Source organism: Bos grunniens, chromosome 27, assembly GCF_055505025.1.
Source record: "Bos grunniens cultivar Pamir isolate PY7600 chromosome 27, Bosgru_T2T1.0, whole genome shotgun sequence".
In the NCBI taxonomy this organism is placed as follows: Eukaryota; Metazoa; Chordata; class Mammalia; order Artiodactyla; family Bovidae; genus Bos; species Bos grunniens.
The window spans coordinates 18,262,846-18,276,315 of NC_141191.1; the positions used below are offsets into that span (position 1 = coordinate 18,262,846).

At 40.5% G+C, this 13,470-nt stretch overlaps 1 pseudogene; it reads right to left on the reverse strand.

The window, feature by feature from the left end:
- Positions 1-7,474: 7,474 nt before the first annotated feature.
- Positions 7,475-7,683, reverse strand: LOC147343601 (small ribosomal subunit protein eS28 pseudogene; annotated as a pseudogene).
- Positions 7,684-13,470: the final 5,787 nt, after the last annotated feature.

Below are 13,470 nucleotides of genomic sequence, written 5' to 3' on the forward strand. Positions count from 1 at the left end.
AACTTGCTAGAAATGCAAAGACTGCCCCGCCCAAGGCCTGCTGCTGCTAAGTCGCTTCAGTCGTGTCTGACTCTGTGCGACCCAACTCAGTCCGAAACTCTGGAGGTGGGCGCAATAACCCGCTTCATGCAGCCCTGCAGGAACTGCCCTCGTGGCGCAGCGGATAAGAATCTGCCTGTCGATGCAGGGGACATGGGTCTGATCCCTGGTCTGGGAAGATTCCTCATACCTGGAGCAAGTAAGCCTGTGTGCCACAGCTACTGAAGCCTGCATGCTCTGGGGTTCACAGGCTACAACTAGTGAGCTTCTGAAGCCTGTGCACCCTAGATTCTGTGCTCCCCAGCAAGAGAAGCCACCACAACGAGGAGCCTGTGAACCACAATGAGAGAGTAGCCCCAGCTCTTTGCAACTAGAGAAAGTCCGCGTTCAGCAATGAAGATCCAGAGCAGCCAAAAATAAATAAATAAAGCAGTGTGTACATGTTTAAAAAAAAAAAAAAAACAGCAAAAATTAAGAAAAAGAAGAAGCCTTGTAGGTGATTCTATATGTGTTACACCGTGAGACCCATTAGCATGAGGAATTCGCAGTGGACACTGAAGCATCTCAAAGACAATATTTTATGTTTAAAAGAAAAATTGTAGCTCCTTACCATGTATAGCATGATGCTTTGAGATGCGTATACATAGTAAAATGATTACTACAGTCAAGCTAATTAACATCTCCATATCCTCACAGAATGATTATCTTTTGTCTGGTAAGAGCCCATCCGAGGATCTAAGTGAAGATGCTCAGTCATGTCTGACTCTTTGCAACCCCATGGACTATAGCCTACCAGGCTCTTCCATCCATGGAATTTTCCAGGCAAGAGTACTGGAGTAGGTTGCCATTTTCTTCTCCAGATCCTAGGATATAGGCTCTTAGCAAATTTTTAGTCTACAGTACAGAACTATTCACTGTAGACGCCACGGTGTATATAAGTTCTTGAGAACTTCTTCATCCTATGTAACTGAAACTTGGACCTTTATCTCATGTGATGAATAGCTCCCCATTCCTCCCACCTCCCCACTCCTGAAAACCATCATTCTATCTATACTCTCTGGTTCTGTAACTTTGACTTGTCTAGCTTCCATGTATAAGTGAGATCATGCAGTATTTTTCTTTGTCAGACTTATTTTGCTTAGCATAATGTCCTCTGGGTCCATCTATTTGTAACAAATGCCAGGATTTCCTTTTAAAGGCTGAGTTCAGTTCAGTTCAGTACCTTGGTCATGTCTGACTCTTTGTGACCCCATGGACTGCAGCACACCAGGCTTCCCTGTCCATCGCCAACTCCTGGAGTTTACCCAAACTCATGTCCATTGAGTCAGTGATGCCATCCAACCATCTCATCCTCTGTCGTCTCCTTCTCCTCCTGCCCTCAATCTTTCCCAGCATCAGGGTCTTTTCAAATGAGTCAGTTCTTCTCATCAGGTGTCCAAAGTATTGGAGTTTCCGCTTCGGCATCAGTCCTTCCAATGAATATTCAGGACTGATGTCTTTTAGGCTGAGTGGTATTCCATTAAAGGTACCACAATTTCTTTATCCACTGATGTTGTTTTAGATCTTGATTATGGTGAATAATGCTGCAATGAACATGGGTAAGATAATGATTTCATTTCCTTTGAATGTATACACAGAAGAAGGATAACTGGATCTATTTTCAAGTTTTTGATGACCCTCCATGCTGTTTTCATAATGGCTGTACATTGCCACCAACAGTGTACAAGGATTCCCTTTTCTCCACGTCCTCACCAACACATGTCATCTTTTGTCTTTTTGACAGTAGCCCTCCTAACAAGTGTGAGGTTATATCCCATTGTAGTTTTGATTTGCATTTCCCTGATAATTAGTGGTGCCAAGCATTTTTTCATGTATCTGTTGGCCATTTGTATGCCTTCTTGGGGAAAAAATGTCAAGTCTTCTGTCCATTTTTTCCATTGGATTGTTATCTTGCTATTGAGTTGTATGAGTTCCTTGCGTATTTTTGGATATTAACCCCTTATCAGATAGATGACTTGCAAATATCTTTTCCCATTCTGTAGGTTGTCTTTTTGTTTGTTATTGCCTTCGATGAGCAGAAGCTTTCTAGTTTGATACAGCCCTTGTTTATTTTCACTTTCATTGCCTATGATTTCAGTGTCATAGCCAAGAAAATCATTGCCAAGGTCGATGTCAAGGAGCTTTGCCCTGTGTTTTCCTCTAGGAGTTTTACCAAGACATGTTTAAGACTCACTCCAAGTTGAGTTGATTTTTGTCTATAGTACAATGTAAGGGTTCAATTTAATTCTTTTGTATGTGGTTATTCAGTTTTCACAGCACCATTTTGACTTACTGTTTCTCTCAAGAGAGAGATTCTTTTTTGTCTATTGTGTATTCCTGGTGCTCTTGTCGAAAATTAGTTGACCCTATATGCTTAGGTTTATTTCTGGAATTCCTATTCTGTTCTGTTGGCCTATGTGGCTATTTTTATGGAATTCTCCCACACTGTAGAAGTGGAAGAACTTAGGAGGGAAGCTTTAAAAGTAGGGGAAAATTTTTCCTCTTGGTGAATTTAATGTGGGGCAAGTCTTAGGGGATCATTATATCATGATGTTAAGTGACTCAAGGCTATTTTAACAATGCCCTAAATAAATGACTTTATTGAAGATTAATGAACTGAGTGAATCTGTTGAAGAGATTTGTGCTGATTGGATCATCATCTAATTCTACAGCCCATACCCTTTCTAAATTTGGTAGTGAGAGAAAAAGCATATAAACAAAACAATTTCAGCATGTGATAAATTACTCTAGTCAGGGCAAAAGTAGGCCAGGGTCTAGTAGCTGGAGTTTAAAAAAGAACTTGGTAGCTTACTAGGGATCTAGGGTTTACTATGTTAATTTTGTGAATTGTTGTTTTTCAGTCAATGATTGGTGTCTGATTCTTTGTGACCCCATAGACTGCAGCACCTAGGCTTCCCTGTCCTTCATTTTGTCCTGGAGTTTGCTCAGATTCATGTCCATCGAGTCAGTGATGCCATCCAACCATCTCGTCCTCTGTCATCCCCTTCTTCTCCCGCCCTCAATCTTTCCCAGCATCAGGGTCTTTTCCAATGAGTCAGCTCTTCACATCAGGTGGAACAGTTCTCTAAAGTTTTCTACATCTCAGATAAGGACTAAAAATGATTCTGTGAAAAACTACAGTTTTGTCATGACCTCATAAATTATTTATAGCGTTATATTCAATATTGTTACCAGCACCACCTGGTCAGCGCCCAGGACTTAAGGTCTTTTTAGGCTTCAGTATTTAATGTTTGCTACACAGACCATAGTACCTAGCAGAAGCTCATTGCTTAATCTTCAGTTTAATAAAAAATTGCTATTTCTTCACTTTTAACATTTTTTGAATTTTTTGGGGGCGGACACCCTCCTTTATCAAGTCTCTTAATGACTCTGAGGTAAACTGCATTTTGATTAGTCAGCCATTAAATGTGTTTACATGTGTTTCATTTGCCGCTGACTCCCTGCTGTCAGATTTGCCTGGATGTGAAACTAAAGGTTATAAATAAATTGAATACTTTGACTACATAAGCCTAAATAACTGGTTTACCTCTCTTTATTGTTTTAGTTTTTCTCTTTTGAACTTGTACGTTGGTCATTTCTAGTTGTCTCAGGGAGGCAACAGGAAGATAGGTCTCTAAATTTTGCCTGATATATAGAATAGATAGTTACAGACCCATTTCCCTAGAAATGTTCTAGTTCTGAGATGTCCTGCTGAAGTGTGTGCATGCTTACTTTCTCAGTCGTGTCTGACTCTGCGAACCCATGGACTATAGCCCTGCAAGTTCCTCTGTCCATGGGATTCTCCAAACAAGAATACTGCTATGGGTTGCCATTCCCTTCTCCAGGGGATCTTCCTGACCCAGGGACTGTGCCCGGGTCTCCTGCATTGCACATAGATTCTCCATCATCTGAGCCACCAAGGAAACCCATATTATCTTGGCATGCAGCTCTAATTCATTTGTGGATGAGATTACATAGTCAAATGTGGAAAGCCTATTTGAAATACCCACTTTAAAACATGGTGAATGTTTTTATGCATTCTATGAAATTACCTGTCAATTGACTTTATTTTAGGCTCATATCTGCCTCTTGCTTGACTAGTTTATATTGCACTTTGCATGTGCAAAGACTTCTTTTTCAATGCATCTACCCAGTATTCATGTGTTGAAGGTTTATGGAAAGATGGTTTTGCTGAAGTATACAAGTGATACAATGAAAAGCTCATGGCATTTGCAGCCAGACAGACCTAGATTAGGCTGCTATTTGTGATGAGGGACAAATTACTTGAGAGCTCAGAGCCTTAGTTTTCTTATCTAAAAATGTATATAATAATATTTCCTCAATAGGTTGTTGAAATAACACGTATTAGTATCTAACAAAGTCTGATACATAGCATAGGTTTCAGCTTTCTCCCTTTTAAAAAAGTTATCTATTAACTGATATAAAGCATATTCAAATTCTATTTATTTGAGCAATAATCTTAAAGTCTACTTTATATCTTTAAAAGGCATAGATTAGAAAATTTTTATATAGGAAATTTGATCTCCTAGAACAATATAACTCTTCAAATCAAACTCTATTAATAATAAGCTTTCTTCCAAAGATTTGGATCTTTAAACTATCTTTAGCCCTATTATCGGTATTTCAGATAGGGCCATTTGGATGCAAATTAGCCAGAAAATGAACTCCAGTAGAAGTATTTATTTAGAGACCAATGCTGTAGTTCTCTGATCCAGAAAACTTCCTCACAAAATGGGATCACACAGAGGTCAGTGGTAATAAAGCAAAACCATAAATCAAAGTAGAATCTTCCTATAAATCAGCAGCAATACACTCAGTTACTACATCAGTCAGGATTATTTATAAATATGTCAATAAATAGTGTAGTATCTCTTGGTTTCTCTTCATGTTCCACAGTTTATACAATTTGCAATAATTTATAATGTGCCTTTGCAATGTAAAAGGATTCTATTGTTTAATGAATATCCAATTACCTACCTTACGGAGCACACGTGTCCTCCCTTTACTTATCTTAGAATGTTAATTACTGTAAGCCCTTACTTCTGTGCTGGTGGGTCTCAAACTTTATCAGGCATCAGAACCACTAAGAACTTACTGAAACACAGATTGCTGGGTTCCACCCTCAGTGTCAGATTCAGTAGATGTGGATTGAGGCCTGAGAATCTGCATTTCTAACAAGTCCCCAGGTGATGTGATGCTGCTCTAGCTGGAAGAGCAGGAAAGGAAATGCATGATGCTTAGAGACCCTACAGAGATTCCCCCGTCTGGTTTACTTCCTTTTTTCTCTTTGCTCTTTCATGCTTATAGTCTTAGAATAGAGCTGTAGCCAAACCATAGTCCCACTGATAGAAAAACGTTTTGTGTTGTAAGCCTTTGAGGTTTGGGGGTTGTTTGTTATCCCATCAAAAGGTGGCTACTGTATCAGTCCACTTTAGCATTATTTGAATAGTAACACTTGGAAGTGATCTAAATATTTATTTAAAGAGATGAATAAATAAATCGTGGACTATTCAGGAAGTGGTATAAAATTTGGCAGTTAAACTGAGTGAATAAACGCCATCTTTGTTAATATATAAATCTTAAAACCAGTCATGAGGGTAAAAATATTAATTTACATAGATTTTAGAAAATGCCAAATACTCCTCTGTATTATGGGCATATATGTAGTGAAATGGTTAAAATATGAATGAAATAACATATTCTAAATTCAGAAGAATATTTACATGTCAGAGGGGAGTGAAAAGGATGAGATTAGGGAGGAGTGAAGAACCTATAACTGTAAAGTTTTGTTTCTTCATAGAATGAGGACTAGATGTCAAGATCAGGCAAAGTTAGATGGTAGGGATGTACTGGTCTGTATACTCTCCTTTATGACTAGAGTTCTTCATAGCACAATAAAATATATCTTTTCAAGGAGGGAGCTTGCATTAGAAATGTGTTTTGCAACTCATGGGGTCTAGCAGCTGCAGGTGTGTGGCAGAGGAATGAGCCTGGAATTTTGAGATTCTCCCAGGTTATAAAAACAAAACAATAGAAATAAGCAGTTCAAACTATTTGTGAATCAGTCTTAAACCTGTCTTAAACATGGGCACAGATATCAAGCCAGATAGTGGCAGTCAGCATGCTTACCAGCTATATCCTTTTTCTTGAATGCTGATTTATTTACTCGGTTGGAACATTTGATACTGATTTTAATTCATTAAAAATGCTGGGCTAGGCTTTCAGAGGTTACACATGAAGCCCAATTTCCTTTCTCTCCCTCACTCTCTTTTTTTTTTTTTTTTTTTGTTTACTGGAGACAAGAAAGGAGGATAATTGAATGGGTGTGATTGTTTCAAAACTTTACACACTTCCTTCATTTCCCTTCAGGAGGAAAGCAAAAGGGTAGTGTTGCTTTAAAAACTCTACGGAGAGCAGCTGAATAATCTGGAGAGCTTTTGAAAAGCACAATTTTCCAGGCCCCATCTCACATCCTAGTGAATCTGAATTTTCCAAATATGAGACAGAGAATCTGTTTATTTATTCATTGATTCACTCATTCATTTATTTACAAGCTTTCTACACTCACTGTTACCTTCAGGGAACCAAAATCTCCCTAACTTCCACCAGCTGAGAATTTCTTTTCCGATTTACCACTCACTGCTGCATATCATTCATTTTTTTCTACCTTATAAAGCAGTAAGCAAGTGCTAAAAACAGAGCAAACCAATAAAGTAGGAACGTTATATATAAATCAATTTACACAAGTGTTATAAAATTACGTGGGTCTGTTAAAAGGAGAGCAACCCAATTATAGAGTTTACCCTACTGAGTCCCAGATGCTGAAACTCATTTAGAAGTTGGCATATGTAGAAGATTCCTTGTAGCTATGCTTAGAGTATCTTTGTTCCCTGGGTGTGTAAGCCTTCTTTTAAAAATATCTTAACTCTTCCATTCAAGGTGTAGAGTATGGAAATATGCAGAGCTTGGGAGGACACTGACTTGGAAACTGGTGTCTTTCAAACTGAAATTGTTGTAATGATAACCTGTTAATAGGTTTTCTTGTGGGCCCGCCCGACTTGGCCTCCGTGGGCCGGGGAGCCGGGTTGACCAGCTGTGCCTGGCCATGAGGGATATCTGTGTTTCCTGTTTATTTTGTTTTGTTTTGTTTTGTTTTGGCTGAGTCGGGTTTTAGTTGCGACACCTAGCCTTAGTCGCTCTGTGGCATGTAGAATCTTAGTTCCTCAACCAGGGATTGAATTCGTGTCCCCTGCATTGCAAGACAGATTCTTTTTTTTTTTTTTTTTTTCAGGTTTACATACAATACAAACACTTTATTAACAGCATCCTGGTGGGCCAAGGCGTCAACCCAGACATCCAGCACCCAGTCACAAGTTCAGCGCAGCCTCCGAGCCTCTCGCTCTGACTCCAACAGGGTGAGCACGTTGCCCTCGCGCTCGGGGCCTTTCACGTTTCGGATGATGGAGCGGCTCGTGTCGTCCATGAATTCTACGCGCACCTGCGTGCACTGTCCCTGAGAACCGGTCCTGCCAACACCTTGGTGACCCTGGCAAGCTTGATGGGCTGCACACGGCTCGTGTCCATGATGGCGGCGCGGCGGTGGTCGGGCGGAGAGCGCAAGACAGATTCTTAGCCACTGAAACAACAGGGACGCCCCCATTTGTGTGTTAATTGAAAATTAATGCTTTGCTGGCATTTATGGAAATATTAATATATTTTATGATTAAAACTTAAACGCTAACCTTTTATTGATGTGTATTTGTGTGTATGTATGTGTGTTTTGTGGAAGACAATTTTTCCACAGACCAGGGGTATGGGGGAGTGGAGGGATGGTTTGGGGATAATTCAAGTGCATTAAATGTATTGTGTATCTTATCTCTATTATTATTACATCAGCTCCAGCTCGGATCATCAGACATTAGATTCTGGAGGTTGGAGACCCCTGACTTAGAGGACAGGAAGCAACTGCAGCGAGCCCAGTGTGGGAGGGTGCTACAGTGACTGGCCTCCACCCCGAGGTGGTAATGAAGCTTAATGAGGCTTTTTAAAAATTTCTTTAATTGGAAAATAATTGCGTCACAGTGTTGTGTGTTGGAGAAGGCAATAGCAGCCCACTCCAGTACTCTTGCCTGGAAAATCCTATGGACCGAGGAGCCTGGTAGGCTGTAGTCCATGGGGTCGCTAAGAGTCGGACACGACTGAGCGACTTCACTTTTACTTTTCACTTTCATGCATTGGAGAAGGAAATGGCAACCCACTCAAGTGTTCTTGCCTGGAGAATCCCAGGGACAGCGGAGCCTGGTGGGCTGCCATCTATGGGGTTGCACAGAGTCGGACACGACTGAAGCGACTTAGCAGTAGCAGTAGCAGTTATGTGTTTCTGCTGTATAGCAAAGTGAATCAGCTATGTACATATATCCCCTTCCTCTTAAGCCTCCCCCAACTCGCACCCCCCTCACCATGAGACTCTCTTAACTGCTTTCTCTGTGGCTGTTTTTGTGCCAGTCTGGCCTTCTTGCGTGGTCTTCAACAGTGCCAGCCAAAAATATGTGTGTGTGTGTGAAGTCGCTCAGTTGCATCTAACTCTTTGTGACCCCATGGACTGTAGCTTGCCAGGCTCCTCTGTCCATGGGATTTTCCAGACAATAGTACTGGAGTGGATTGCCATTTCCTTCTTCAGCCAAAAATGATAACCAAGCAAACCCTGGGTGGCACATACCTGGGGCCACTGCACCAAGTCTGAAGTGCAGCCAACAGAGAGGCTGATTCTTTGGCCTTTTGTACCGGAAAGTAAGAAGGCTGCCAGATGTGGGTCTTGTCACGTAGACGCCAGTGCCCATTTGAGAGCACCTGTTGACCAAAATGGCACAGAGGTAAAAAACCCACCTGCCATTGCAAGAGATGTAGGGGACGTTGATTTGACCCCTGGGTCAGGAAGATCCCCTGGAGGAGGAAACAGCAACCCACTCCAGTATTCTTGCCTGAAGAGTTCCATGGACAGAGGAGCCTGGAGGGCTACATTCCATGGGGTCTCAGAGCTGGACACAACCAAGCGACTGAGCATGCGCGCATGAACATTTCATGATAATTTCAGGAGCAAAAAGAATGAGTGCGATGGATGACAACACAACAAATATATAAAGAAAAAATTTTGGATTAATAGTGATGGTCTAAAGAATTAATTGTGGTTGCCAGAAGCAAGGGTGGATGCTGGGGCAATTTTGGTAGAGTCAAAAGGGACAAACTTCCAGTTATAAGATAAATAAGGACTGGGGATGTCATTCCAGCATGGTGACTATAATTAATACTACTGTGTGGTATATTTGAAAGCTGCTTAGAGAGTGGATCCTAAAAGCTCTCATCACAAGGAAAAAAATTGGCAGGGGGGGCCATGCCACATGGCATGCAGAATCTTAGTTCTTCAACTGGGGATCAAACCCATGCACCCCGCAGTAGAAGCACTGAGTCTTAACCACTGGACTGCCAGGAAAGTCCCCCCAGGTTTTTTGTAACTATAAGAGGAAACGGATGTTAATGAAACTTACTGTGGTAATTATTTCACAGTATGTATAGGTCAAGTCATTATGCAGTACATTTTAAACGTTTATGGTGTTATATGTCAGGTATAGCTCAGTAAAGGTAGAGATAAATAAAATGCAGAAGGAATGACAGAATTTGAGAATGCTTATTTTGCAAACTTTAATAAACTAGTGGGTCTAGGCAGTGATAAACAAAGGCTCTTAAAACCGTTAGATAAAAGGTTAAGGGGTAAACTTCATAAGGGACGGGGCAGTCTGATGATACCAGAACCCACTGATCAATCTTACCACTGAAAGTGAGCAGGCAACCAGACACGAAGTACCTGCTGTGAAATATCAGTGTCTCGAAAACTGAACCTGAATCTAATTAAGCATCTTGATCTACGAGTTGACAGGAAATGTGAGGGACAGAAGAGCATATGTAAACTGATACCTTGAGGATGCAATCTACCAAGTTCAGAATAAGGGAAATCCCATAGCATAGAAAAAACAAGAGTGAGGCACAAAAACAGTAGATATTTAAAGAGGCTCTGAAAACATAGCAACAAAATACAGTCCTCAGGATCTTGTTTGGATTTTGATTCAACCAAAACAACTTTGAAATACATTTTATAGAAAATCTGGTAAAATCGAACATAAACGGGGTATTAGGCAATAGTAAAGACTTGCTGCTAATTTTGTCCAGTATGATAGTGTCATTGTGATTACATCTTTTTTAAGTCTTCATCTTTTAAATATAGGAGAAGGCAATGGCACCCCACTCCAGTACTCTTGCCTGGAAAATCCCATGGACAGAGGAGCCTGGTGGGCTGCAGTCCATGGGGTTGCTAAGAGTCAGGCACGACTGAGCGACTTCCCTTTCACTTTTCACTTTCATGCATTGGAGAAGGAAATGGCAACCCAGTCCAATATTCTTGCCTGGAGAATCCCAGGGACAGAGGAGCCTAGTGGGTTGCCATCTATGGGGTCGCACAGAGTCGGACATGACTGAAGCGACTTAGCAGCAGCAGCTGTTAAATATTCTGAAGTATTTATGGATGAAACCATATGATAATTGGGATCCAGAAGAGGGCAAAAAAAGTGAGGAGGAATAGAGGAGAAAGTAGGGACAAATGTTGCTGGCTTGTGGAACTTGGGTGGGGATATGTGGCTTTCATTATATTGTTATCACTACTTTTGTGTATGTTTGAAAAATCCTTGAAAAATGATTACAAAATGACAATATATGAACAAATTCTTTTTAAACAAATGTACAACCTCTCATGGGTTCTGTTGAATAAGCCAGCTTTGAGAATCATTTAGGTGGAGAGGACCTTGGAATGATGCTAGGGGCAAGTGTAGAGAGGCTGGAATAACCCCTCCCCCCACCACTACCTCTGGTGGCTCAGACGTCAGTGAATCTGCCTGCAATGCAGGAGCCCCTGGTTCGATCCCTGGGTTGGGAAGATCTCCTGGAGAAGGGAATGGCTACCCACTCCAGTATTTTTATCTGGAGAGTTCCTTGGATGAAGGAGCCTGGTGGATTACAGTCCATGGGGTCGCAAAGAGTCGGACACGACTGAGTGACTGACTAATGCTACCCTCCCCCCATGTCTCCCCCCCACCTTGCCCAAAACAGTTCCCAGTCACTCTCCTGCTCTCAAGGGTTCTCAGTTTTAATGATGGGCAAAGTACAGAAGAACTCAGGATGCAAGAATACTTGCGTGATGTTATAGTTGGAAGTTTTTAATAGAATTTTAATAGAATTCCTTCTCTGATCTGAGAAAAAGATTAATGGGTATTAATATTTAGCTTCTATTTCCATGAAAAGCCTGTGGAAAAGCATTTTGCAAAGCATCTATGGTAACTAATCCAGAAAATAAATCAAATTAGTCACTGTTGAGGGCTTGCATTACAAACCAAAATAAGATACGTTTTTTTGATGAGTGGCTAGCTTGAGGGTAGAACTTCATGGTTTTATGACACCAACATTTACTATTAATTATTTCCAAGTTAGTTTAGCTCATAAGATGCTATGGAAATAGCACTGAGCTGGATGTTCTGAGACCAGGTTTTGATTTTGGATCTTTCGCTGGCAAGGCATGTGACTTTCTTCAAGTTACTCCCTCTGAGGTTCAATTTTTTTTCTTTTTTTCTAAACAGAAAACAGAATAAATGTCTGAGGTCCTTCCAGCTATAAAATTCTATTTGTCTCTGAATTTAAAAAATGTTCTCATTCCTTTGCCTACACAGTTTCATTTATTCCTAAATCAGACTTATGACATTGGAAGTTTTATTATTCACAGCTGACAGATGTAGAAACTGAGGATAGAGACAGTAAATAATCTAATGAACAATGAAAGTTTAGGTGTGACCTGATTTTCATTCTTACAGAAATATCCAGTCATTGACTTCTCCTATGTGTACTGTTGTTTACTATTAGTAGCTGAGGTTCAATGCACTTAGACATTTGAAATCATTGCAAACTGTGAAATATTAGAGAAGTTTGATTTGTCTTAACGGTCATAAAAGTTTTACATCTCAATATGAACTATCATTTTTAAAATATGATAAGAGCATTTCTATAAAATATGTTCCTTTCCAGCTGGATTTGTGTGTGTGTATGTGTGAAAATAAGTTTCCTAAAATTTCAAGGACTTTAAATGAATCAATAGTATATAGTATGTCTAAGATGTATTGTAAAATAAACAAAAGATCTCTAAATATTAAAAGACCAAATTTATTCATTTAGCTTCCCTTGTGGCTCAGCTGGTAAAGAATCCGCCTGCATTGTGAGTTCGCTCCCTTGGTTGGGAAGATCCCCTGGAGAAGGGAAAGGCTACCCACTTCATTATTCTGGTCTGGAGAATTCCATGGACTATACAGTCCATGCGGTCGGAAAGAGTCGGACACAACTGAGAGACTTTCACTCACTCACTCAAGTATTTAGTAAACATTTGCCATTGCCTTGCCAGATAGCTAAGTGGCAAAGAATCCACTTGCCAGTGCAGGAGACTTAGGAGATGAGGTTTGATTTCTGGGTCGGGAAGACCCCCTGGAGAGTGGGAAATGGCAGCCCATTCCCTTATTCTTTCCTGGAGAATCCCATGGGCAGAGGAGCCTGGCAGGACGAGTCTGATACAACTGATTGAGCACACACAAGCATTCGCTCTGCACCTCTTTGTTCTAAATGAATTTGAATCGTTAGCGTGGTTCAAAAGCCACCTGGATAGGATGGGACTCAGTTCCTGTCCAGGTGTCCTAGGATGGAGCTTGTTATCTACCTGATTTCCAGGGTCATAGCATTGTTAGCCCACGCCCAATGCATTTTGGCTCTGTAATCAAAATACTGGCGTCTCTGAGAAAGTTCAAAATGCCAAACTACTTATGCTATATAACAGAACCTTGTATATAATGGAGGTGCTCAGCAAGTAAATATTGAATTAAAGCTAACATGAGGACAAGGTTAAGGTAAAAAGTAGTCAAGGTTAAGGCCGTTTGAGCAGGTGAGATTTCAAGTGGCAATAAATCAGGTTATTATTTTAAGGATAATAGATACTTGGTTCTTTGTGGATTTTCTTGCGCAAAACCAGACCTGTGTTGTTCTAAAGATTTGACATCCACAGTGGCAATGAGAGTAAAGATAGCTGTCTTTCTTTTTCACTTTATACTTTTCAAAGCACTTTAATTATATCTCATTTAACTTTTAATATCAATTCTTGATGACATATTCATGTAAACATTGGCTTGAATTTTAAGTGGGAAATGGACAAACCCAGTTTTGTAGGGGGTTAGTGTATTCCTGCTAAAAATAATGTAATGAAAGAAATAGAAGTGTACTTTGGAGGCAGCA